Below are 25,379 nucleotides of genomic sequence, written 5' to 3'. Positions count from 1 at the left end.
ATTAGACACAGGCGTGTCGCACGCCCGTGCTAGTTTTTCAGTTTCAACCACAAGTCTTCCACACAGTCATGTCGTATGCTTATGTTGTTTTAGCAGGCTCGACCATGGCCATGTCATATGGCCGTGGCGTTTTATTGTAGCCCGTGTTTAGGGAAATCCTTGCCCTGTATTCACATGGCCATAAGCACGCCCGTGTGCTTGGCCATGTCTCTGTGGAAAACCTGTATTCGAGAGCTCTGTTAGTAAGTTAGATGTTGAAGACTAAAGTTTTAAAGAAGTTAATACAGTTAGTGTTCAGGTTGCCTCCCGAGAAGCGCTTATTTATAGTCTAAGCTTGACTTACCTCTCCGTTGAATAATCATGGTGGTTTGAGGAGTTTATACTCTTCATTCCTATCATTAATCTCATCAAAATAAGGTTTTAAATGGGTGTTGTTTACCTTAAAGGTGTCCTACTTGGGGTGCCTTACCTCGACCTTACCGAATGGAAAGATACTAAGTACCGTAAGAGGAATTTCTTCATTCGGTATGGTAGCTACAATGTGGGGATCTGCGGCATCTAATAAGACTCTATCTTCAATTTCAAGTCGTAGATTCGGTTTGTCGGGTGTTCTTAGTTTATGAGTCCACCATTCATCGAGTTCCTCGATTTGTAATCTTCGAGCTTCATGCACAGGTCCTCTACTATTACTTGAGAATGACTCGTGTGCTTCCTTCAAACTAATTTCCTGTAGAGTAGGTTGTACCATATTGTCAGTTCTAGGAGAATGGGTTAAACGATCACCTTCAATTCCCGATGTGTTGCCAGAATTGCGAGATTGAAGGGTGATTGCTTCGTCTCCTACACGGAATGTGAGTTCACCTGTGCCAACATCAATAATCGTTTTAGCAGTTGCTAAAAAGGGCTTTCCCAGAATTAAAGGAGTGTTGCTATCCTCCTCTATATCTAGAACAATAAAGTCAACAGGAAATATAAATTTATCGATTTTAACTAGTACATGTTCAAATAATACCCCTAGGGAACCTTATAGCTTTATCTGCTAATTGAATGCTCATCCTAGTTTGTTTGGGTTTCCCGAGACCTAATTGCCTAAACATTTTGTAGGGCATTATGTTAATACTAGCCCCTAAATCAACTAATGCATTATTAACATCTAAACTACCAATTAAGCAAGGAATCGTAAAACTCCCTGGATCGTTTAGTTTGTTCAGTAGTCTATTTTGGAGAATAGCTGAGCAAACTGTGTTTAGCTCCACGTGCGATGCCTTGTCCAACTTCCGCTTATTTGCTAAAAGTTCCTTTAAAAATTTCATTGCATTTTGCATCTGCTATAGGGCTTCAATAAACGGTAAGTTAATATGTAATTTTTTTAAGAGTTTAAGGAATTTACCAAATTGTTCATCTGAGCAGTCTTTCCTTGTCGCGTTGGGGTATGGAACACGAGGTTTGTATTCAACATTCACTGTTTTGTTTTTATTGTTATCTACCTCACCTTGACATTTTCTTACCACAGTTTCTTGCCACGGTTTTGGTTCAGGCTCAACAACTCCTTCTTCATCTTGAATATTAATTGAGTTGAGCTGTTCCCTTGGGTTGGGTTCAGTATTACTAGGCAAGCTACCTTGTGGTCATTCGGAAATTAGTTTGGAAAGTTGACCTATTTGAGTTTCGAGCCCTTGGATTGACACTTGTTGATTTTTAAGTGCTTTCTCGGTGTTCTGGAAATGAGTTTCTGACACCGAAATAAAATTTGAGAGCATCTCTTCAAGGTTCGGCTTCTTTTCCTGTTGGTAGGGTGGTTGTTGGTAGCCTGGAGGTGGTTGTGGTATTTGATTTCCTTGATCGCTCTACGAGAAATTGGGGTGGTTCCTCCAGCCTGCATTGTAAGTGTTACTATATGGATTGTTTTGAGACGAGGATTATTACCCATGTAGTTTAATTGCTCGTTATCCATGTTGTGGCCATAAGATTGGTATTCCGAATGGCTTGTTCCACCTCCACTTGCTTCGCACTACATTACTGGGTGAACCTGTGAAGAACTAAGAAAACCATCAATCTTTTTATTTAAGAGTTATACCTGATTAGAAAGCATGGTGACCAAATCGACATTATAGACGCCGCCTGTTTTCGTTGGCTTTATCCTCATGACTTGTCATTGATAGTTATTCAGTTACATCTCCTCTATAAACTCATAGGCATCTTCAGGTGTTTTATTATTGAAGGTTCCGCCAGCAGCTGCGTCAACCATTTGTCGAGTCGAAGGATTCAGGCCATTATGGAACGTTTGAACCTATAGCCAAAGCGGTAACCCATGGTAAGGGCACCTTCTCAAAAGGTCCTTGTATCTCTCCTATGCATCGTAGAGTGTTTCTAAATCCATCAGCACAAAAGAAGAGATATCATTACGTAATTTAGCCATTTTAGCCGGTGGAAAATATTTTAGTAAAAATTTTTCGCTCATTTGTTCCCAAGTAGTAATTGTGGTAACGAGTTCAACCACTGTTTAGCTTTTTTCCTCAATGAAAAAGGGAATAACCGAAGACAAATGGCATCATCAGAGACACCATTAATTTTAAATGTATTGCATAGTTCTAAGGAGTTGGCTAAATGAGCGTTGGGATCCTCATCCTGCAAACCATCAAACTGAACAAATTGTTGTATCATTTGAATAGTGTTAGGTTTTAATCCAAAAGTATTTGCAGCTACAGCAGGTCTAACTATGCTCGATTCAGTTCCTGTTACAGAAGGTTTAGCATAATCATACATAGTGCGTGGAGTAGGATTTTGATTAACCGTAATTGCAGGAGGCAGTTGATTGCCTTGGTTTTCAGCCATCTTTTTGGTTGGGGGTTGGGTAACGTCTTCTTGCTCGTTCTCTGTGTATTTTAAGCTTCGCCTTATTTCTTTTTGATTTCTGCAAACTGTACGATCGATTTCTTCGTCAAAAAGTAATGGTCCTGACAGATTTCTTCTAGTCATAAACTATAAAAACCTGCCAAGAGAAGAAAAGAGTAAATTAATTAATAAATAATAATAATAAATTAAAGTACACGAAAAATAAATGGCTAAAGTAATAAAAATTGAGTGTTCCTAATATTTTAGTTCCCCGGCAACGGTGCCAAAAACTTGATCATGTGATTTCGTGATAGGTTTTAAATATTTATAATTACTCGTTCTTGAACTAACTATTATCGCGATGTAGGCAAGTGTACCTATCGAACAGTAGTATAGTTTTAGCAAGACTGGATTGTCGAACCCAAATGAACTAAAAGTACTAGTAATGACTGTCTTTTTATTATCTAGCCTAAGAATAAAGAGGTTTTTTTTTAACTAACTAATTATCTAAACTAAGAACACACTAAGAATGGAATTGGGAAATTGCTTTTGAAAAAATCGATTGAATGAAGACAATACCTAAGGAAAAATCCACCTAGACTGTACTTGTTATTCTGGCTCCGAATCTAATGATTTATTCATTTAACTTGTTCCGTAGAGATCCGTAAGTTATGTTATTATCCCTATTCAAGACTAATAATGTCTAATCCCTAGATTGAATAACCGAGACTTTTCTCTAATTAACACTTTAGGGTTGTATTAACTCGATCTATGGATCCCCTTATTAGGTTTCACCCTAATCCGACAAAATCTTGTCACCCTATGTCTAGGCGTGCAATCAACTCCACTTAATTATATCAAATGTACTCTTAAACAGGGTCTATTCCAACTCTCAATAAGAGCTTATCTTGAATCAGTATCCTGGGATATCAAAACAAGAATTAAGAACACATAATAAAGAACATGTCAAATATTTATCATACAATTCAGAAAATAATAACAAGATTCATCTTAGGTTTCATTCCCCTTAGGTATTTAGGGGATTTAGTTCATAACTAAATAAGAAAACATCTCAGAATAATAAAGAATACAAAACATAAAGAAAATCCAAAACTCCTGAAGGGGAATTGATGAGAGATCTTCAGTCTTGATAATGAATTTGGCTTCTGAGATGAATCAATCAGCTTTCTTGGAGTAATTCCTTACCCCCTACTCTATCTGTTCTTTTATTCCTTCTCTAGGGTGTATTTATAGGCTTTGGAATGCCTAAAAGCCCCCAAAATTAGCCTTTTCCGAATTGGACTCAACCTGGGCTCGGTAGGGACACGCCCATGTGCGATTACTTCAGGCCGGGCTCGATCCTGCCAAATTGACACAGCTGTGTGATCTGCCCGTGTGAGGAGGTTCAGGTCGTGTTGATTTCGTACTTTAGCCCATTTTCTCCGTTTTTGGCCCGTTTCTCGTTCTTTTCGCTCTCCTATGCTCTCCTAAGTGTAAAACATGAAATTAAAGCATTAAGAGCATTGAATTCACCAATTCTAATGGAAAATATCCATAAAATGCGTTAAACATGGGGTAAAAATATGCATAAATTACGGTTTATCACCCCTATTTCAGGATGTTACAATAAACCCCTTTATACCATCATATTCCTCACACCATTCAAAGAAATTTGCTTCCAACCCTAGCCATCTATCTCTTTCTTCTTGTCGTTAGCCTCAAATCTCGAGGGATCTCTCCTAAATCTCCTTTCTTGTTGGAAAACCCTCCTATTTTCGTCGCAATCTTGACACTGCCACACTCTTGTCACTAATGTAATTCCACCATCACTGCATCCTTCAGCCACCACACATTGCCAATTTCTTTTTCTTTTTGCTAAAACTCTGTCTATCTTTCGGAAAAAATACCATGTCTCACAAAAGAACTAGATCTTACAAGACTTCTACTAAGAATCCAATTGCGATTCATGATGAGGAAGTAAGTGAAAGATTTGATTCTATCTTTAAGAATCAACCCATGATGCTAAAAAAAGGTTCGAGTTTGGAGAGCAACGACAATATAATCATGCCATTGTCACTTCGAAAGACAATTAATGCTTTAAATTGGGAACAATTCTGTGATGCACTATCAATGCTTGATGAGGATTTAGTGCAAAAGTTCTATGCCAATTTAACCACACCAAACGCTAATGAAGTTCTTGTCCGTAAAAGAAAGGTACCCCTTACTTTTAAATCCATTAATGATTTTTTTAACTTACTTGATGGTGAAGAAGATGTGTACTCTGCCATAATGAAAAATATTAATTGAGATTTTCATTAACAAGTTCTTAATGTGATTACAAATTTGGGATCCTAATGGATTATAAGAAAGTATGGTAGTCATTCTTGCGGAAGAGAATATTTCAATCATGTGGCTAAGGTATGGTTCTACTTTATTCGATATAGCTTCATGCTTATCTCACATAGTTCTACCATCTCGATGTAATGAATGCTTTTGTTTTATACGATTATGATAGAATGGTCTATCAATGTTGGGAAAATTATTCTCAATGAGATTCAAAACTGTGCAAGGAAAAAGGTAGGAAGTGTCTACTTTCTATCATTGATTACTTCACTTTGCTTGAGGGCCCAAGTAAGATGAAAAGAAAACTTGAAGGGCCAATATGTTGAAAGTTGCATAATAAGGCATGATCTTGAGAGGTTAGTGGAGAATGTTGGACTATTGAACCAAGTGGAGCCAAATGAACCGAATGAACTAAAATCTGATGAGTCATTAACTAAGTTTAAATCAGAAACTAACTAAAAAAATGCCACAAAAGAATCAGAATCAGAAACTGACTAAAAAATGCCACAGAAGAAGCAGAAACTGAAGAAGAACCAAACAACCTTGAACCGAGGGTGGAACCAAATGTTGTTGAACCATTTATGTCAAGTGTTAATCCTGAGTTGACTATTCCAATACCTATCTCATCAAATGCTATGAATAAATTAAAATTCTCAACTATGATTGATATATGGAAATTCATGCTTAACCAACAACAAGCTTACCGAAGATATGAAAAAGTTAGAGATGATACCATACAAAATACTTTTAAGAATATCTCTAACACTTTTGTTCCTGAGTTCTCAAGTCATATATTTGAGACAGGGCAAGAGGATATTGTGGGATAAAGTGTGATAAAAAATGGGGGCAGGAAAAAGATATGGAGGATGACACGAATAAAAAAGGGAAAATTTCTTTTTCCTTAGCATTTATTTATTTTTAGGCATTTATATTTATTTCATAGTTGATATTTTGCTTTCGTATAATAAATAAGATATTACAAGCATGAACAAAATAAGCTCAATGCCTCTTTATTAAAAAAAACAAAATGATGTGGTAATGGGAATGAACATGATAAACCATAAGTTATACATATTTTTACCCCATGCTTGGCATATTTATGGATGATTTTTCCTTTGGTTTTATTGAATTCGACACTCCTAATCCTTTAATTTCATGTTTTATACTCAGGAGAGCATAGGATAGTGAAAAGAGCAAGAAACGGGCCAAAAATGGAAAAAAATAGGCTAAAATTAGTGTTTCACATTGCCTAGGCACTCCCACACGGGTAATCCATATGCTTATGTGTGACACACGGGCTGGCCACACACCTGTGTGTCATGGCCGTGTCGACATTAAACCACGTCAGAATTGCACACGGCCTGAGCACCTTCACAGGGGCGTGGCTCACGGTCGTGTCCCTGTCGAGCCCAAGTTTAATTCTATTCGGAAAAGGCTAATTTTGGGCTATTTTAGGCATTCCAAAGTCTATAAAAACAACCTAGAAGAGGATTAAAGGGGAGGCAGAGAGCAGAGAGCATAAAATACTGGAAGACAGCCATTGGAATCAGCTCGGAAGCAAGAATTACTTCAAGATTGAAGATCTCCATTCAATTTCTACCGAATTTTTTGGGTTTCTTATGTTTTGTTATTTTCCTAATTTTGAGATGTTATCCCCTATCGTTATGAAGTAAACTCCCTAAATACCTAAAGGAGATGAAACCTAAGACAGATCTTATTATTATTTGAATTATTTGATAAATACTTTTCTTATTCTTAGTTATAAGTTTTAATCTTTACTTTAATATTCCAAGATATTAATTCAAGTTTTGATATGCTTATTCAGTGGAGCAAAAGTCCCTGTTTAAGAGTAGATCTTCCATAATTAAGCGGAGTTGCATGCAATCCTAGAGATAGGATGACATAAATTTGTCGGATTATAGTCAAATCTAATAAGGGAGTCTATAGACCGAGTTAATGCGACAATAAGGGTTTTAATTAGAAAGAGATTTTGATTAATCAACCTAGAGTCAATTGTTTTTAGTCTCGAAAGAGATATGAACATAAGTTAGGGATTTCTACAAATTAAGTCAAGTGAATAAATCGTCTAATTCAAAAGTATAAGTGAAGCCTAAGTGAATTCTTCCTTGGGTATTGTCTTCTCCATTGGTTTTCCAAAAGACTTTCTAACTTTAATCTTTGTCGTGTTCTTAGTTAATTAGATTGTTAATCTTAGTTTAAAACATCTCTTTAATTCTTAGGCTAGATAATAAAAAGATAGTAATTACTAGTACTTTTAGTCCTTGTGGATATGATATTTCCAGTCTTACCATAACTATACTATTGTTCGATAGGTGCGCTTGCCTTAGTTGAACTTTTAGTTAGTTTAGTGATCATCATGTTTTTGGCGCCATTGCCGGGGACTAAGATATTAGGAACACTTAATTTTTATTACTTTAGCCATTTTTTATTTTTATTGCAATTTAATTTTGTTTTTATTTTAATTACTAATTTTTCTTTTATTTACTGCTGGCAGGTTTTTATAGTTTATGACTAGAAGAAACCCGTCAGGACCTCTACTTTTTGACAGCAAAATTGAAAGCACAGCTCGTAGAAATCATAGATAAATAAGGCGAGGTTTACTATATATAGAGGAAGAGCATGAGGACGACACCACTAATACCGAGGAGATGGCTGAAAATCAAAATAATCCGCTGCCTCCTGTGATTGCCGCAAATCCAATGAATCAGAATCCTACTCCTCGTACTATGTACGACTATGCTAAGCCCAATTTAACAGGAACTGAATCGAGTATAGTTAGACCTGTTGTTGCTACAAATAATTTTGAACCGAAACCTAACACTATTCAAATGATACAACAATTTGTTCAGTTTGATGGTTCGCAGGACGAGGATCCAAACACTCATTTAGCAAATTTTCTAGAATTCTGCGACACCTTTAAGATCAATGGCATTTCTGATGATGCCATTCGCCTTCGGTTATTTCCCTTTTCATTACAAAATAAGGCTAAACAGTGGTTACACTTGTTACCATGAGGGTCAATCACTATTTGGGAACAAATGACCAAAAAAGTTTTGCTTACATATTTTTCGCCGACTAAAACGGAAAAGTTAAGGAATGACATCTCTTCTTTTGTGCAGATGGATTTAAAAACACTTTATGATGCGTGGGAGAGATACAAAGATTTATTGAGAAGGTGCCCTCACCATGGGTTACCTCTTTGGCTACAGGTTCAAACTTTCCACAACGGTTTGAATCCCTCAACTAGACAAATGATTGATGTAGCTGCCGGTGAAACCATTAATAATAGGACACCTGAAGAGGCTTATGAGTCCATAGAGGAGATGTCACTGAACAATTATCAGTGGCAAGTTATGAGCACAAATCTGACCAAAGCGGCCTGCATTTTTAACATTGACTCGATTACTATGCTTTCGAATCAGGTAAAACTCTTGAATAAAAAGATTGATGATTTATTTGATTCTATGGGCTCAACATGGAGAACAAGAAAATGAATTATATGGGTAATACTCCTCGACCTCAAAATAATCCTTACAGTAACACTTATAATGCAGGTTGGAGGAACCACCCAAATTTCTCATGGGGAGACCAAGGGAATCAGAGACCACCACCCCCTCCAGGCTTCCAACAACAACCTTACCAGTAAGAGAAAAAGCCGAACCTTGAGGAGATGATGACAAATTTTATTTCAGTAACAGAAACCCATTTTTAGAACACTGAAACTACACTTAAAAATCAGCAAGCATCAATTCAAGGGCTTGAGAATCAAATAGGACAGCTAGCTAAGATGATTTCAGAGAGACCACTAGGGACTCTACCTAGTAACACTGAACCCAATCCAAAAGAGCATGTGAAAGCAGTTACACTAAGGAGTGGGAAAGTGTTAGCTGAATCTGAAAAAAAGCTGCCACAAGAAGTTGACAGAAACAAAGATAAGGAGGTAAAACCTAAGAATAATGAAAAACCGGTGCTGAGGGAATATAAGCCACCAATTCCGTATCTAGCAAAGTTGAAAAAAGACTGCATGGATGCACAATTCGGTAAATTTCTTGAACTTTTTGTTGAGGCTATCTCGTAGATGCCTACATACGAAATTTTTTTGAAGGAGCTTCTAACAAATAAGAGGAAGTTTGAAGAGTTGTCTATAGTAGAACTCAATGAGGAATGCTCGACCATACTCCAAAATAAACTGCCAACCAAACTGAAAGATCCAGGAAGTTTTACTGTCCCCTGCTTAATTGGTAGTTTAAATGTTGAGAAGGCACTAGCTGATTTAGGCACTAGCATTAATTTGATGCCTTACAAAATGTTCAAAAAACTTGGCCTAAGGGAGCCAAAACCTAATAGGATGAGTATTCAACTAGCTGATAGATCTGTCAAATAACCTAGGGGAATTATTGAAAATGTACTCGTAAAATTAGATAAATTCATATTCCCTGTTGATTTTATTGTGCTTGATATGGATGAGGATGTTGAGGTGCCTTTAATTCTAGGTCACCCATTTTTAGCCACTGCTAGGGCTGTTATTGATGTGGTGATGGTAAACTTGTGCTTAGAGTAGGTGACGAAGAGATTATTTTTAAAATCTACGATGCCATGAGATTTTCTAGAGAACAAGATGACTCCTGTTATTTCATTGATTCTATTGATCATGCTACTCAATATTCTTTACAAGAAATCATACATAAGGGCACATTGAAACTGTGTCTTGCCCAAGGAGAGGAGGTAAATTACGATGATTGGGTAAGACAAAAATTGAACTAAATTCTAATGACCCTTCACTGAGACAGAAGAGTTATGAGGGTATTGAGGTAAACAATGAAGTAAAATTAAAACCCTCTGTTGAAGAACCTCTTAAATTGGAATTAAAGCAACTACCAAATCACCTAGAATATGTATTTCTTGGAAATAATTCCACATTACCAGTGATTATTGCTTCAGATTTACAGCAAATCGAAAAGGACGAATTACTTCAAGTATTGAAGGAGCATAAAAGGGTCATAGCTTGGAAGATTTCTGGTATAAGAGGGATTAGTCTTTTTTTTACACACATAAAATTTTAATGGAAGATGAATATAAACCTTGTGTGCAAGCTCAAAGACGACTGAATCTTAACATGAAGGAAGTTGTAAAAATGAGGTAATTAAACTTCTAGATGCCGGATTTATTTATCCTATTTCTGATAGTTCTTGGGTGAGTCCTGTGCAGGTTGTTCCCAAGAAAGGAGGCATGACTGTTGTGGCTAATGAGAAGAATGAGTTTATCCCAACACGCACTGTCACGGGATAGAGAGTCTGCATTGATTATAGGAAGTTGAATGATGCCACGAGAAAAAGTCACTTTCCCTTACCTTTTATTGATCAGATGTTGGAAAGATTATCTAGGCATATGTATTATTGCTTCCTAGATGGACTCTCTGGTTACTTCCGTATCCCAATAGCTCCTGAGGGCCAAGAGAAAACGACATTCACATGTCCATATGGTAAGTTTGCTTATAGAAGAATGCCTTTTGGATTATGTAATGCTCCTACTACTTTTCAGTGATACATGTTGGCCATTTTTGATGAACTCGTAGAAGACATTATGGAGGTATTTATGGACGACTTCTCGATATATGGTAGCTCTTTCCATCTTTGCCTTAAAAATTTAAAATGAGTTCTAATGAGATGTGAGGAAACGAACTTTGTACTAAATTGGGAAAAATGTCATTTCATGGTTCGTGAAGGGATTGTGTTAGGCTACAAGATTCCTAGTAAAGGGATTGAGGTTTATAAAGTAAAAATTAAAACTATTGAGAAATTACCCCTTAGTTTAGTCAAGACTATTCAAAGCTTTTTAGGACATGTGGGATTTTATAGAAGATTTATTAAAGATTTTTCTAAAATAGCTAAGCCTTTAACGAATTTACTAGAAAAGGATGTGCCTTTCGATTTCAATCAGGAATGTCTAGAAGCATTTAACACTTTGAAAGATAAATTAATTAATGCTCCGATTGTAGTTGCACCTGATTGGAATTTACCCTTTGAACTAATGTGTGATGCGAGTGATTTTGCAGTAGGTGCGGTTCTTGGACAGTGAAGAGACAAACATTTTCAACCAATCTATTATGCTAGCAAGATATTGACAGCCACACAGAAAAAATATACGATGACTGAAAAAGAATTATTGGCTGTGGTTTTTGCATTCGATAAATTTAGACCATATTTAATATTGTCTAAAGTTGTTGTATACACTAACCATTCAGCTCTTTGATATCTCCTCTTTAAATCAGATGCAAAACCTCAACTACAAAGATGGATATTATTGCTGTAGGAATTCGATTTAGAAATTCAAGATAAAAAGGGAGCCGCAAATCTCGCAGTAGATCATCTATCCAGATTAGAAAACCCACATCTTAAGAAGCTTGATGAACATGATATAAATGACTCGTTCCCTGAAGAACAACTCTTTGCTTAATCTAACTCTGAGGAACCTTGGTTTGCAGACTACTAACATTACACCAAAAGGTTTGACACACAACAAAAGAAGCGATTCTTTACTGATGTGAAAAACTACTTTTGGGAAGATCTTTTTCTTTTCCGTATATGTGCAGATCAATTCATTAGAAGATGCGTTACGAAGTCAGAAGCAAGTAAAATCTTAGAGTATTGCCACTCAGGACTGACTGAAGGACATTACAGTGGGACTAGGACCGCACATAAAGCGCTCGAATCAGGTTTTTATTGGCCCACACTATTCAAAGACGCCAACAGGTATGTTACCTTTTGTGATAAATGCCAACGAACAGGTAATATCTCCGAGCACGACGAAATGCATCAAACGTATATACTTGCATGTGAAATATTTGATGTATGGGGTATTGATTTTATGGGTCCATTCTCTAGCTCCTTTGGGAACAAATACATCTTAGCTCAAGCTTTACCTACTAATGATGCTAGAGTGGTGGTGAGATTCCTTAAGAAACTTTTCTCTTGATTTGGAACACCTAGAGCAATTATCAATGATAGGGGTACTCATTTTTGTAATGCTCAATTTGATAAAACCCTTAAGAAATATGGAGTTTACCACATAATAGCTACCCCTTACCATCCTCAAACTAGTGGTCAAGTCGAAGTAGCAAACCAGGAGCATAAACATATCCTAGAAAAGACCATAGAGTCTAATAGGAAAGATTGGGCAATAAAAGTAGATGATGCCTTATGGGCCTATAGAACTGCTTTTAAGACCCCTATAGGAACATCCCCTTACAAACTTGTTTATGGGAAAAGTTGTTATTTACCGTTTGAACTAGAACACAAGGCATTCTGGGCAATAAAGTTTCTAAACTTTGATATCAAACTTGCAGTGAGAAAAGCTTGATGCAGTTGAACGAGCTAAATGAATGGCGAGCTAATGCATATGAGAATTCACGATTATACAATGAAGCAACAAAGTGTCGCCATGATGCTTGTTTAAAGTAACAAAAGCAATTTAAAGCTGGAGATCTTGTCCTGCTATACAACTCGAGGCTCAAATTATTTCCTGAAAAGTTAAAATCATGATGGTCAGGTCCATTCATAGTCCAAACTATTTTTCTATATGGTACAGTAGAGGTAAGTCATCCAACCCACGGCACTTTCAAGGTAAACGGGCATCGTCTTAAACCTTATAATGGTGATGATTTTAAAGAATATAGAGAGGAGCTACAGCTCCGTGAACCTGCCTAAATTTACCATAAGATAAATTCGAGCTTAGACTCTAAATAAGCGCTCCTCGGGAGGCAACCCGAGCACTAACCCCACTAAAGTAGTTTTTTTCTTTTTTTCTTTCACTTTTCATACTTTAAGTGCATGTATTTTTGACACATGGGTTGCGATAACTAGCCACGGCCGTGTGCACCACACGGCTATGACACACGGGCTTGTCCCAGACCATGGTGAAACTGCACTTCAATCTCCAAAAAAATTTCGCAGAGGCATGGAATGAGATAATCAACACGGCCGTGCGATACAGCCGTGCAACCCACACGGTCTAGAAACACGAGTGTGTCTGAGGCCGTGTGCAAACCTGACTACAAAACACGGGCGTGTTGGAACACACACGGGCGTGGAAGAAGCGAACGAAAGAGCACACGGTCGTGTGATACGGCCATGTGCGCCACACGAGCATGCCCACAAGCCCTACACGACACTAAATTCAATCATCAACCCACAAGAACAAACTAAAGCACGGGCATGTTGGAACTCACACGGGCTTGGGAGAAGCGGACGACAGAGCACACGGCCGTGTGATGAGGCCGTGTGCATCACATGGCCTGGGAACTAGGGCGTGGGCACAGGCCATGGATGATAGTGACTTACAATTACACGAAAAACATGGGCTGGGAATGTTACACACGCCTGTGGGGTCCAAAATAGGGCCTCCACGACCGTGTCCCCTTTTTAAATCAAATCCCTAACCCTAGTTTTCCTCCAGCTCCAGCACCCCACAATCCAGCTGCCAATGAGGAATTTTGAGTCTATTTATTTTTCAATTTTTTTTCTTTTTCTTTTCTTTTTCTTTTTATGTTTATTTTTGTTTTTATTTTTCATGTTCATAAAAGACTTTTATTAGTATAGTTTGAATTTTTTTTATCTAGCTGTTTCTTTATGACTAACCATAACAACCTAATTGATATAACTCCCTAAAACATTACTGATGACATCGTAATTTCAAAAGGTTCAGTCGAATGGTGCTACCCAGAAATATACAAAAAATCCTCTACGACTGCCATGACCTGCTCGACCACGACCATAGCCACTACGACACCGACCACTACGATATTCTTTTCGCATGGCACTGTGATTGTGGAACCCAACCTCTACCACCAGAGGAGTATCCTACCCCACCTTTACCTCTGCCTAGTTACATATTCACTTCCTATCCAATGTCTATAAATCGACTTTCCCCATTCCAAAGATTACATCCAAATTCAGGGCAGTTTCGCTCCTCCCTCTCTTTTATTATGCTTATATTATTATCTATCTTCGTACATTGAGAAGAATGTACATCTTAAGTGTGGGGAGGTTATTTATATATTTATTAGAAAATCCTTGAATTTTTATTTCAATCTCAAATAATTTCCTCATATTATTATTAGAATGAATTTGGATTGATTTATAACTTTTATTGATATGTTTTGAATTAAATCAGAGGTAATTGTCCATTGATTATTGTAATTTTAACACATTAGAGAATCAAGCATGATAAGTTGACTTTTGAGAATTAAAATTGCTAGGTTGTTTCCCTAAATTGAGGTGTTATCTTGAAATTCTAAATTCACAGGATTGACATCAAAAACCATAATTATCGTGAGAACTTGAGCCTTTAGAGCATATATCCTTTCTTGCTCACATTTCCTGTTGCTTATGAGTGAGTCAATACTGATTTGTTATTATAGAACTTGCTTCGATTATACATGTCGAGACCACACCATCGATTTGATATACTGAGATGATCAAGACACTTAGGTTTTAACCCACTCACTCCCTAAAAAGCCTACCTTCATAATTAACCCTTAGTGAACCCCTTTGAGCCTTAAACACCATTTCTTGATATTTTCCCACTAAAAGTTAACTCACAACTTAACCCTTTTTGATTCATCAAGAATTTCTCCCTTTTTATTGACCCCCTTTTTTTATCGAGATTTGATTCGATTAGTTACCTAACGATTTTCATCCATCTCAGTTGCTGAATTATTTATTATTATGTACTCTCTACTTTTTCTTATTCTAAAAAAAAATTCGTATATTCTACTCATAAAATTTCATATTATTACAAAGAGTTAGGATTAGTTAAAGTTTATTATCAAGAAAAAGCTCACGTCATTAGTTATGGATAGTTTTATTCTGGCACTTGTTTGTAATTCAGTAATTGGCTTTATTTTCTAAAGTTGGTAATTTATTAAAATAGTCTCGATTCTAACCCTCTTTTTTAGCCTTTATCCACACCTTTAACCCAAGCCCCATTAAAACCCTGCTAAAGACCTTTTGATTTGTGTATCATCTCATTTATAGTGGTGGAGATTTGATTTTCACGCAAGCCTATGGTAATAACTTTTCATGTTTGACTATTGAGTGCCTGATTATTGAACCTAAAACACTTTGAGCAATTTGAGTGAATCTTTAGTGATGATGTCAACTTTTGTCGATTTAGAATTACAGGTAATTATTTAGATAATGGGGGATACCTATAATTTTATGATCAAAATGCTCAGCTTGGATTATTTGAAACTTTAATGTTCTTTTAGTCAAATTCTCAATGTATGACTACTTGTGGATTATTTCAAATACATTATTAATGAGAATTATAAGTTGAAAAGAATTTATTTTAATTGTGAGTTTAGGATTTTTGCTTGTGGACAAGAAAATGCTTAAGTGTGGGGATATTTGATAAACCATAAGTTATACATTTTTTACCACATTCTTGGCATATTTATGGATGATTTTTTCCTTGGTTTTATTGAATTCGATACTCCTAATTCTTTAATTTCATGTTTTATACTCAGGAAAGCTTAAGATAACGAAAAGAGCAAGAAACATGCGCTCCTCGGGAGGCAACTCAAGCACTAACCCCACTAAAATAGTTTATTTTTCTTTCTTTCTTTCACTTTTCATAATTTAAGTGCATGTATTTTTGACACACGGGCTGCGATAACTAGCCACGGCCGTGTGCACCACACGGCTATGACACACTAGCGTGTCCCAGACCGAGGTGAAACTGCACTTCAATCTCCAAAAAAATTTCGCAGAGGCATGGAATACGATAAATCAACACGGCCGTGCGATACAGCCGTGCAATCCACATGGTCTAGAAACACGAGCGTGTCTGAGGCCCTGGGCAAACTTGAATACGGAACACGGGCATGTTGGAACACACACGGGCGTGGGAGAAGCGAATGAAGGAGCACACGGCCGTGTGATGTGGCCATGTGCGCCACACGGCCTTAACACACGGGCATGCCCACAAGCCATGCACGACACTGACTTCAATCATCAACCCACAAGCACAAACTAAGGCACGAGCATGTTGGAACTCACACGGGCTTGGGAGAAGCGGACGAAATAGTACACGGCCATGCGATGAGGCCGTGTGCGCCACACGACCTGGGAACTGGGGCGTGGGCACAGGCCGTGGATGATACTGACTTACAATTTCACGAAAAACATGGGCTGGGAATGTTACACACGCTCGTGGGGTCCAAAATAGGGCCTCCACGTCCGTGTCCCCTTTTTAAATCAAATCCCTAACCCTAATTTTCCCCCATTTCTATTTAAAAATCCATTATTCACTCATCCCACCCCCTTTTCACTATTCATCCTTTCCACTCCGGCCACCAGTCTCCGACGAGCCCTCGGCGACTAACCTTCTGCGTTCTCCTTTCCTCCTCACACTTGTTCCTTCCCCCTTCTTCCTTCTCCCTCCTGGTTCACCCCCACAGCCTACAAAACCTCTCTTCTCCTCCCTCCTTCCCCCATTCCACTCACACAACCACCCATACCTTTAACCGATAACGCCGACCGTTCAACCACCGTACACCGTCGCGACCACCACCAACCACCACTATTAGTTTCCTCTTTTGCGCCTCTAATTGCTTTATATTATTTTAGTTATTTTATTAATATTATTATTTTTAGTAATATTACAGTTATTACTTTACTCCTACTTTTTCCTATTAATTCTATACATTGTTATTGCTTCACTGATATTGTTGGTTCTTACTGATAATTTTATGCCTAAGTTAGTTTTAAACGTTTGCAATATTCTGCATTTATATTTTAGGGTCAGTTGTTTTGTTGATTTAATTTATATTTTACTGGCTCATTTATATATATAATCAGTAATCAATTATTTAGTTTTATACTAGGTATTAAGAGTCTACTTATTTCGTCTACTTATTTAGTTTTGTTGAATTTGCCCGTTATGTGGATTTGTCCAATTGAATTCTGTGTTTACTTTCGCAGGACACTATGAAAAATACTCGCGAGAAAAATTTCGCAGTCCCCGCTTCTAAAAAGCAAAAAGGCCCAGGAGCGACATCCTCTAACGTAACCACTGAGATACGCCATCCCTTTCTCCAATCCCCACTAGGATCTCAAGAGGAGTCGTTTCAGATTCTACGTGCATGACCCTTTGGTGTGGGCTGGTGCATTGATTAGGCCGCACTAGAGCAGGTCCACTTGGCTAATTCCATTCGGTCCCTCCTCACTACTACTCCTTGGGATTGTTTCTTCGACATCATTAAGCCAACATACCTCGAGTTCACTTTGGAACTTTGTTCGACATTTCAGTTACAGACAGTGATGTCAGAATTCGATGACCCAGGCACAGTCCAATTCCGTTTTAGTGGACTAGTGCATCAATTGAGTGTCCCAAAATTCGGAGTTGCCTTAGGACTCTATACAGAGGAATTTATGGAGGCCAACAATTTTCCTCATCTACAATGTCACATTCACTACGCATCTTCCTCATGTTGGGCAACTCTCAGTCCTGCTACGGGTATCTACGACCCCAGCTGCTCTAAGGCATCGGCCCTCTCTCCAGTATTATGATATCTTAACGAGAGAGCACCGGTGTCGTTAATACCCATGACGCATACTTCTTATGGAGCATGAGGCAGGGATATGTGTTTGATCTCGCATACTTCATAGCTCTCGCCTTTCGCCATCAGACACAACGACATAGAAAAGGATCTATCTGTATCAGCCCTTATGTGACTTATCTAGCTAGACACTTTGTGCTCCTGAACTAATCGGCGCAATCCTCATCACTCACACTCATCGATCAGATGTCCCCATAGGGCATCTCCAGTATACTTCACATGAGGATGATCGAGCGTCGTCGTAGGTTTGATCCTTCCCAATGCCGGCTGGCACGAGCCACCTATCAGGATGATCCCGAAGATATTACTGATTATATCCCTTCCTTTCAAGAGGACCCACCCTCTCAGCCACCACCAAGTCACAAACCAGTTCATCCGGCTGCTTCATCAATAGACCTTTCTGACCACCTGACTCACTTCAAGTAATACTGCACTCAACAGTTCCACACCACCGCTCAACGATTCCACAATATAAAGGCTACTCTGCAACAAATTTGCCAACATTTTCACATTTTGCCTCCAGCTCCAGCACCTCATGATCCAACTGCCAATAAGGACTTTTGAGTCTATTTATTCTTCAATTTGTTTTTCTTTTTATGTTTTTTTTTGTTTTTATTTTTCATGTTCTTAAAAGACTTTTATTAGTATAGTTTGAATTTTTTTTATCTAGCTGTTTCTTTATGACTAACCATAACAACCCTATCGATATAACTCCCTAAAACATTACTGATGACATCGTAATTTCAAAAGGTTCAGTCGAATGGTGCTACTCAGAAATATACAAACAATCCTCTACGACTGCCATGACCTGCTCGACACCGACCACTACGATATTCTCTTCGCATGGCACTGTGATTGTGGAACGCAACCTCTACCACCACAAGAGTATCCTGCCCCACCTTTACCTCTGCCTAGTTACATATTCACTTCCTATCCAATGTCTATAAATCGACTTTTCCCATTACAAGGATTACATCCGAATTCAGGGCAGTTTCGCTCCTCCCTCTCTTTTATTATGCTTATATTATTATTATCTATCTTCGTACATTGAGGAGAATGTACATCTTAAGTGTGGGGAGGTTATTTATATATTTATTTGGAAATCCTTGAATTTTTATTTCAATCTCAAATAATTTCCTCATATTATTTTTAGAATGAATTTGGATTGATTTATAACTTTTATTGATATGTTTTGAATTAAATCAGAGGTAATTGTGCATTGATTATTGTAATTTTAAGACATTAGAGAATCAAGCATGATAAGTTGACTTTTGAGAATTAAAATTGCTAGGTTGTTTCCCTAAATTGAGGTATTATCTTGAAATTCTAAATTCACAGGATTGAGATCAGAAACCATAATCTCGTGAGAACTTGAGCCTTTAGAGCATACATCCTTTCTTGCTCACTTTTATTGTTGCTTATGAGTGTGCCAATACTGATTTGTTATTATAGAACTTGCTTCGATTATACATGTCGAGACCACACCATCGATTTGATATACTGAGATGATAAAGACACTTAGGTTTTAACCCACTCACTCCCTAAAAAGCCTACCTTCATAATTAACCCTTAGTGAACCCCTTTGAGCCTTAAACACCATTTCTTGATATTTTCCCACTAAAAGTTAACTCACAACTTAACCCTTTTTGATTCATCAAGAATTTCTCCCTTTTTATTGACTCCCTTTTTTTATCGAGATTTGATTTGATTAGTTACCTAACGATTTTCATCCATCTCAGTTGCTGAATTATTTATTATTATGTACTCTCTACTTTTTCTTATTCTAAAAAAAATTCGTATATTCTACTCATAAAATTTCATATTATTACAAAGAGTTGGGATTAGTTAAAGTTTATTATCAAGAAAAAGCTCACGTCATTAGTTATGGATAGTTTTATTCTGGCACTTGTTTGTAATTCAGTAATTGGATTTATTTTCTAAAGTTGGAAATTTATTAAATTAGTCTCGATTCTAACCCTCTTTTTTAGCCTTTATCCACACCTTTAACCCAAGCCCCATTAAAACCCTGCTAAAGACCTTTTGATTTGTGTATCATCTCATTTATAGTGGTGGAGATTTGATTTCACGCAAGCCTATGGTAATAACTTTTCATGTTTGACTATTGAGTGCCTGATTATTGAACCTTAAACACTTTGAGCAATTTGAGTGAATCTTTAGTGATGATGTCAACTTTTTTCGATTTAGAATTAAAGGTAATTATTTAGATAAGGGGGGATACCTATAATTTTATGATTAAAATGCTCAGCTTGGATTATTTGAAACTTTAATGTTCTTTTAGTCAAGTTCTCAATGTATGACTACTTGTGGATTATTTCGAATACATTAGTGATGAGAATTATAAGTTTGAAAAGAATTTATTTTAATTATGAGTTGAGGATTTTTCCTTGTGGACAAGAAAATGCTTAAGTGTGGGGATATTTGATAAACCATAAGTTATACATTTTTTTACCCCATGCTTGGCATATTTATCGATGATTTTTTCCTTGCTTTTATTGAATTCGATATTCCTAATTCTTTAATTTCATGTTTTATACTCTGGAAAGCATAAGATAATGAAAAGAGCAAGAAACATATGCTCCTCGGGAGGCAACCCGAGCACTAACCCTACTAAAGTAGTTTATTTTTCTTTCTTTCTTTCACTTTTCGTACTTTAAGTGCATGTATTTTTGACACACGAGCTGCGATAACTAGCCACGGCCGTGTGCACCACACGGCTATGACACACGGGCGTGTCCCAGACCGAGGTGAAACTGCACTTCAATCTCCAAAAAAATTTCGCAGAGCATGGAATACGATAAATCAACACGGCCGTGCGATACAGCCGTGCAACCCACATGGTCTAGAAACACGAGCGTGTCTGAGGCCGTGGGCAAACCTGACTACAGAACACGGGCATGTTGGAACACACACGGGCGTGGGAGAAGCGAATGAAGGATCACACGGACGTGTGATGTGGCCAAGTGCGCCACACAGCCTTAACACATGGGCATGCCCACAAGCCATGCACGACACTGACTTCAATCATCAACCCACAAGCACAAACTAAGGCACGGGCATGTTGGAATTCACACGGGCTTGGGAGAAGTTGACGAAAGAGCACACGGCCGTGCGATGAGGCCGTGTGCGCCACACGACCTGGGAACTGGGGCGTGGGCACAGGCCGTGGATGATACTGACTTACAATTTGACGAAAAACACAGGCTGGGAATGTTACACACGCCCGTGGGGTCCAAAACAGGGCCTCCACGACCGTGTCCCCTTTTTAAATCAAATCCCTAACCCTAATTTTCCCCAATTTCTATTTAAAACTCCATTATTCACTCATCCCACCCCCTTTTCACTATTCATCCTTTCCACTCCGGCCACCAGACTCCGACGAGCCGTCGGCGACTAACCTTCCGCGTTCTCCTTTCCTCCTCACACTTGTCCCTTCCCCTTTCTTCCTTCTCCCTCCTTGTTCACCCCCACAGCCCACAAAACCTCTCCTCTCCTCCCTCCTTCCCCCATTCCACTCACACAACCACCCATACCTTTAACCGATAACGCCGACCGTTCAACCATCGTACATCGTCGCGACCACCACCAACCACCACTATCAGTTTCCTCTTTTGCACCTCTAATTGCTTGACATTATTTTAGTTGTTTTATTAATATTATTATTTTTAGTATTATTACACTTATTACTTTATTCCTATTTTTCCTATTAATTCTATACATTGTTATTGCTTCATTGATATTGTTGGTTCTTATTGATAATTTTATGCCTAAGTTAGTTTTAAACGTTTGCAATATTCTGCATTTATATTTTAGGGTCAGTTGTTTTGTTGATTTAATTTATATTTTACTGGGTCATTTATATATATATTCAGTAATTAATTATTTAGTTTTCTACTAGGTATTAAGAGTCTACTTATTTCGTCTGCTTGATTAAAGTTGAACTTGGATGCTTGTTTCGTACTAATTTGCCCATTATGTTGATTTGTCCTATTGAATTCTGTGTTTACTTTCGCAGGACACTATGACAAATACTCGCGGGAAAAATTTCGCAGTCCCCGCTTCTAAAAAGCAAAAAGCCCTAGGAGCGACATCCTCTAACGCAACCACTGTAATACGCCATCCCTTTCTCCAATCCCCACTAGGATCTCAGGAGGAGTCGTTTCAGATTCTACGTGGACGACCCCTTGGTGTGGGCTGGTGCATTGATTAGGCCGCACTAGAGCAGGTCCACTTGGCTAATTCCATTCGGTCCCTCCTCGCTACTACTCCTTGGGATTGTTTCTTCGACATCATTAAGCCAACATACCTCGAGTTCACTTTGAAACTTTGCTCGACATTTTAGTTACAGACAGTGATGTCAGAATTCGACGACCCAAGCACAGTCCAATTCCGTCTTAGTGGACTAGTGCATCAATTGAGTGTCCCAAAATTCAGAGTTGCCTTAGGACTCTATACAGAGGAATTTATGGAGGCCGACAATTTTCCTCATCTACAATGTCACATTCACTACGCATCTTCCTCATGTTGGGCAGCTTTCAGTCCTGCTACGGGTATCTACGACCCCAACCGCTCCATGGCATCGGCCCTCTCTCCAGCATTATGATATCTGAACGAGAGAGCACCGGTGTCATTAATACCTATGACGCATACTTCTTATGGAGCATGAGGCAGGGATATGTGTTTGATCTCGCATACTTCATAGCTCTCGCCTTTCGCCATCAGACCGAATGACACAGAAAAGGATCTATCTGCATCAGCCCTTATGTGACTTATCTAGCTAGACACTTCGGGCTCCTGAACACATCGGCGCAATCCTCATCACTCACACTCATCGATCAGATGTCCCCATAGGGCATCTCAAGTATGCTTCACATGAGGATGATCGAGCGTCGTCGTAGGTTTGATCCTCCTCAATGTCAACTGGCACGAGCCACCTATCAAGATGATCCCGAGGATATTACTGATTATATCCCTTCCTTTCAAGAGGACCCACCCTCTCAGCCACCACCAAGTCACAAACCAGTTCATCCGGCTGCTTCATTAACAGACCTTTCTGACCACCTGACTCACTTCAAGCAATACTGCACTCAACAGTTCCACACCACCGCTCAATGATTCGACAATATAGAGGCTACTCTGCAACAACTTTTCCAGCATTTTCACATTTCGCCTCCAGCTCTAGCACCTCACGATCCAGCTGCCAATGAGGACTTTTGAGTCTATTTATTTTTCAATTTATTTTTTTTTATTTTCTTTTTATTTTTATGTTTATTTTTGTTTTTATTTTTCATGTTCTTAAAAGACTTTTATTATTATAGTTTGAATTTTTTTTATCTAGCTGTTTCTTTATGACTAACCATAACAACCCTATCGATCTAACTCCCTAAAACATTACTGATGACATCGCAATTTCAAAAGGTTCAATCGAATGGTGCTACTTAGAAATATACAAACAATCCTCTACGACTGCCATGACCTGCTTGACCACGACCATAGCCACTACGACACCGACCACTATGATATTCTCTTCGCATGGCACTGTGATTGTGGAACCCAACCTCTACCACCACCGGAGTATCCTGCCCCACCTTTACCTCTGCCTAGTTACATATTCACTTCTTATCCAATGTCTATAAATCGACTTTCCCCATTCCAAGGATTACATCCCAATTCAGGGCAGTTTCGCTCCTCCCTCTTTTTTATTATGCTTATATTATTATTATCTATCTTCGTACATTGAGTAGAATGTACATCTTAAGTGTTGGGAAGTTATTTATATATTTATTAGGAAATCTTTGAATTTTTATTTCAATCTCAAATAATTTCCTCATATTATTATTAGAATGAATTTGGATTGATTTATAACTTTTATTGATATGTTTTGAATTAAATCAAAGGTAATTGTGCATTGATTATTGTAATTTTAAGACATTAGAGAATCAAGCATGATAAGTTGACTTTTGAGAATTAAAATTGCTAGGTTGTTTCCCTAAATTGAGGTATTATCTTGAAATTCGAAATTCACAGGATTGACATCAAAAGCCATAATTCTCATGAGAACTTGAGCCTTTAGAGTATATATCTTTTCTTGCTCACTTTTATTGTTGCTTATGAGTGTGTCAATACTGATTTGTTATTATAGAACTTGCTTCGATTATACATGTCGAGACCACACCATCGATTTGATATACTGAGATGATAAAGACACTTAGGTTTTAACCCACTCACTCCCTAAAAAGCCTACCTTCATAATTAACCCTTAGTGAACCCATTTGAGCTTTAAACACCATTTCTTGATATTTTCCCACTAAAAGTTAACTCACAACTTAACCCTTTTTGATTCATCAAGAATTTCTCCCTTTTTATTGACTCTCTTTTTTTATCGAGATTTGATTTGATTAGTTACCTAACAATTTTCATCCATCTCAATTGCTGAATTATTTATTATTATGTACTCTCTACTTTTTCTTATTCTAAAAAGAATTCGTATATTCTACTCATAAAATTTCATATTGTTACAAAGAGCTGGGATGAGTTAAAGTTTATTATCAAGAAAAAGCTCACGTCATTAGTTATGGATAGTTTTATTCTAGCACTTGTTTGTAATTCAGTAATTGGCTTTATTTTCTAAGGTTGGTAATTTATTAAATTAGTCTCGATTCTAACCCTCTTTTTTAGCCTTTATCCACACCTTTAACCCAAGCCCCATTAAAACCCTGCTAAAGACCTTTTGATTTGTGTATCATCTCATTTATAGTGGTGGAGATTTGATTTTCACGTAAGCCTATGGTAATAACTTTTCATGTTTGACTATTGAGTTCCTGATTATTGAACCTTAAACACTTTGAGCGATTTGAGTGAATCTTTAGTGATAATGTTAACTTTTTTCGATTTAGAATGAAAGGTAATTATTTAGATAAGGGGGTACCTATAATTTTATGATTAAAATGCTCAGCTTGGATTATTTGAAACTTTAATGTTCTTTTAGTCGAATTCTCAATGTATGACTACTTGTGGATTATTTCGAATACATTATTGATGAGAATTATAAGTTGAAAAGAATTTATTTTAATTGTGAGTTGAGGATTTTTGCTTGTGGACAAGAAAATGCTTAAGTGTGGGGATATTTGATAAACCATAAGTTATACATATTTTTACCCCATGCTTGGCATATTTATGGATGATTTTTTCCTTGGTTTTATTGAATTCGATACTCCTAATTCTTTAATTTCACGTTTTATACTCAGGAAAGTATAAGATAATGAAAAGAGCAAGAAACAGGCCAAAAACAGACAAAATATGCTAAAATTAGTGTTTCACACGTCCTAGGCACTCCCACACGGGTAATCTACACATCCATGTATGACACACGGGCTGACCACACGCCTTTGTCTCATAGCCTTGTCGACATTAAACCATTTCAGAATTGCACACGGCCTAAGCACCTTCACACGGGCGTGGCACATGGCCGTGTCCCTGTTGAGCCCAAGTTTAATTCTATTCAGAAAAAGCTAATTTTAGGCTTTTTTGGGCATTCCAAAGT

At 37.7% G+C, this 25,379-nt stretch overlaps 2 non-coding genes across 2 annotated transcripts; one reads left to right on the top strand and one right to left on the bottom strand.

Moving 5' to 3' along the window:
* The first annotated feature begins 2,306 nt into the window (after positions 1-2,306).
* On the top strand, positions 2,307-2,413 carry LOC121208748 (small nucleolar RNA R71). The gene has a single exon (XR_005903873.1). It is a non-coding gene; the product is annotated as a small nucleolar RNA R71 (small nucleolar RNA).
* Positions 2,414-8,285: 5,872 nt separating this feature from the next.
* Positions 8,286-8,392, bottom strand: LOC121208966 (small nucleolar RNA R71). The gene has a single exon (XR_005904086.1). It is a non-coding gene; the product is annotated as a small nucleolar RNA R71 (small nucleolar RNA).
* Between the last annotated feature and the right edge of the window lie 16,987 nt (positions 8,393-25,379).

This window comes from Gossypium hirsutum, chromosome A10 (assembly GCF_007990345.1).
Source record: "Gossypium hirsutum isolate 1008001.06 chromosome A10, Gossypium_hirsutum_v2.1, whole genome shotgun sequence".
NCBI lineage: Eukaryota > Viridiplantae > Streptophyta > Magnoliopsida > Malvales > Malvaceae > Gossypium > Gossypium hirsutum.
Note: the sequence above shows the minus strand (reverse complement) of the source record. Positions and strands in the feature narration are given on the sequence as shown.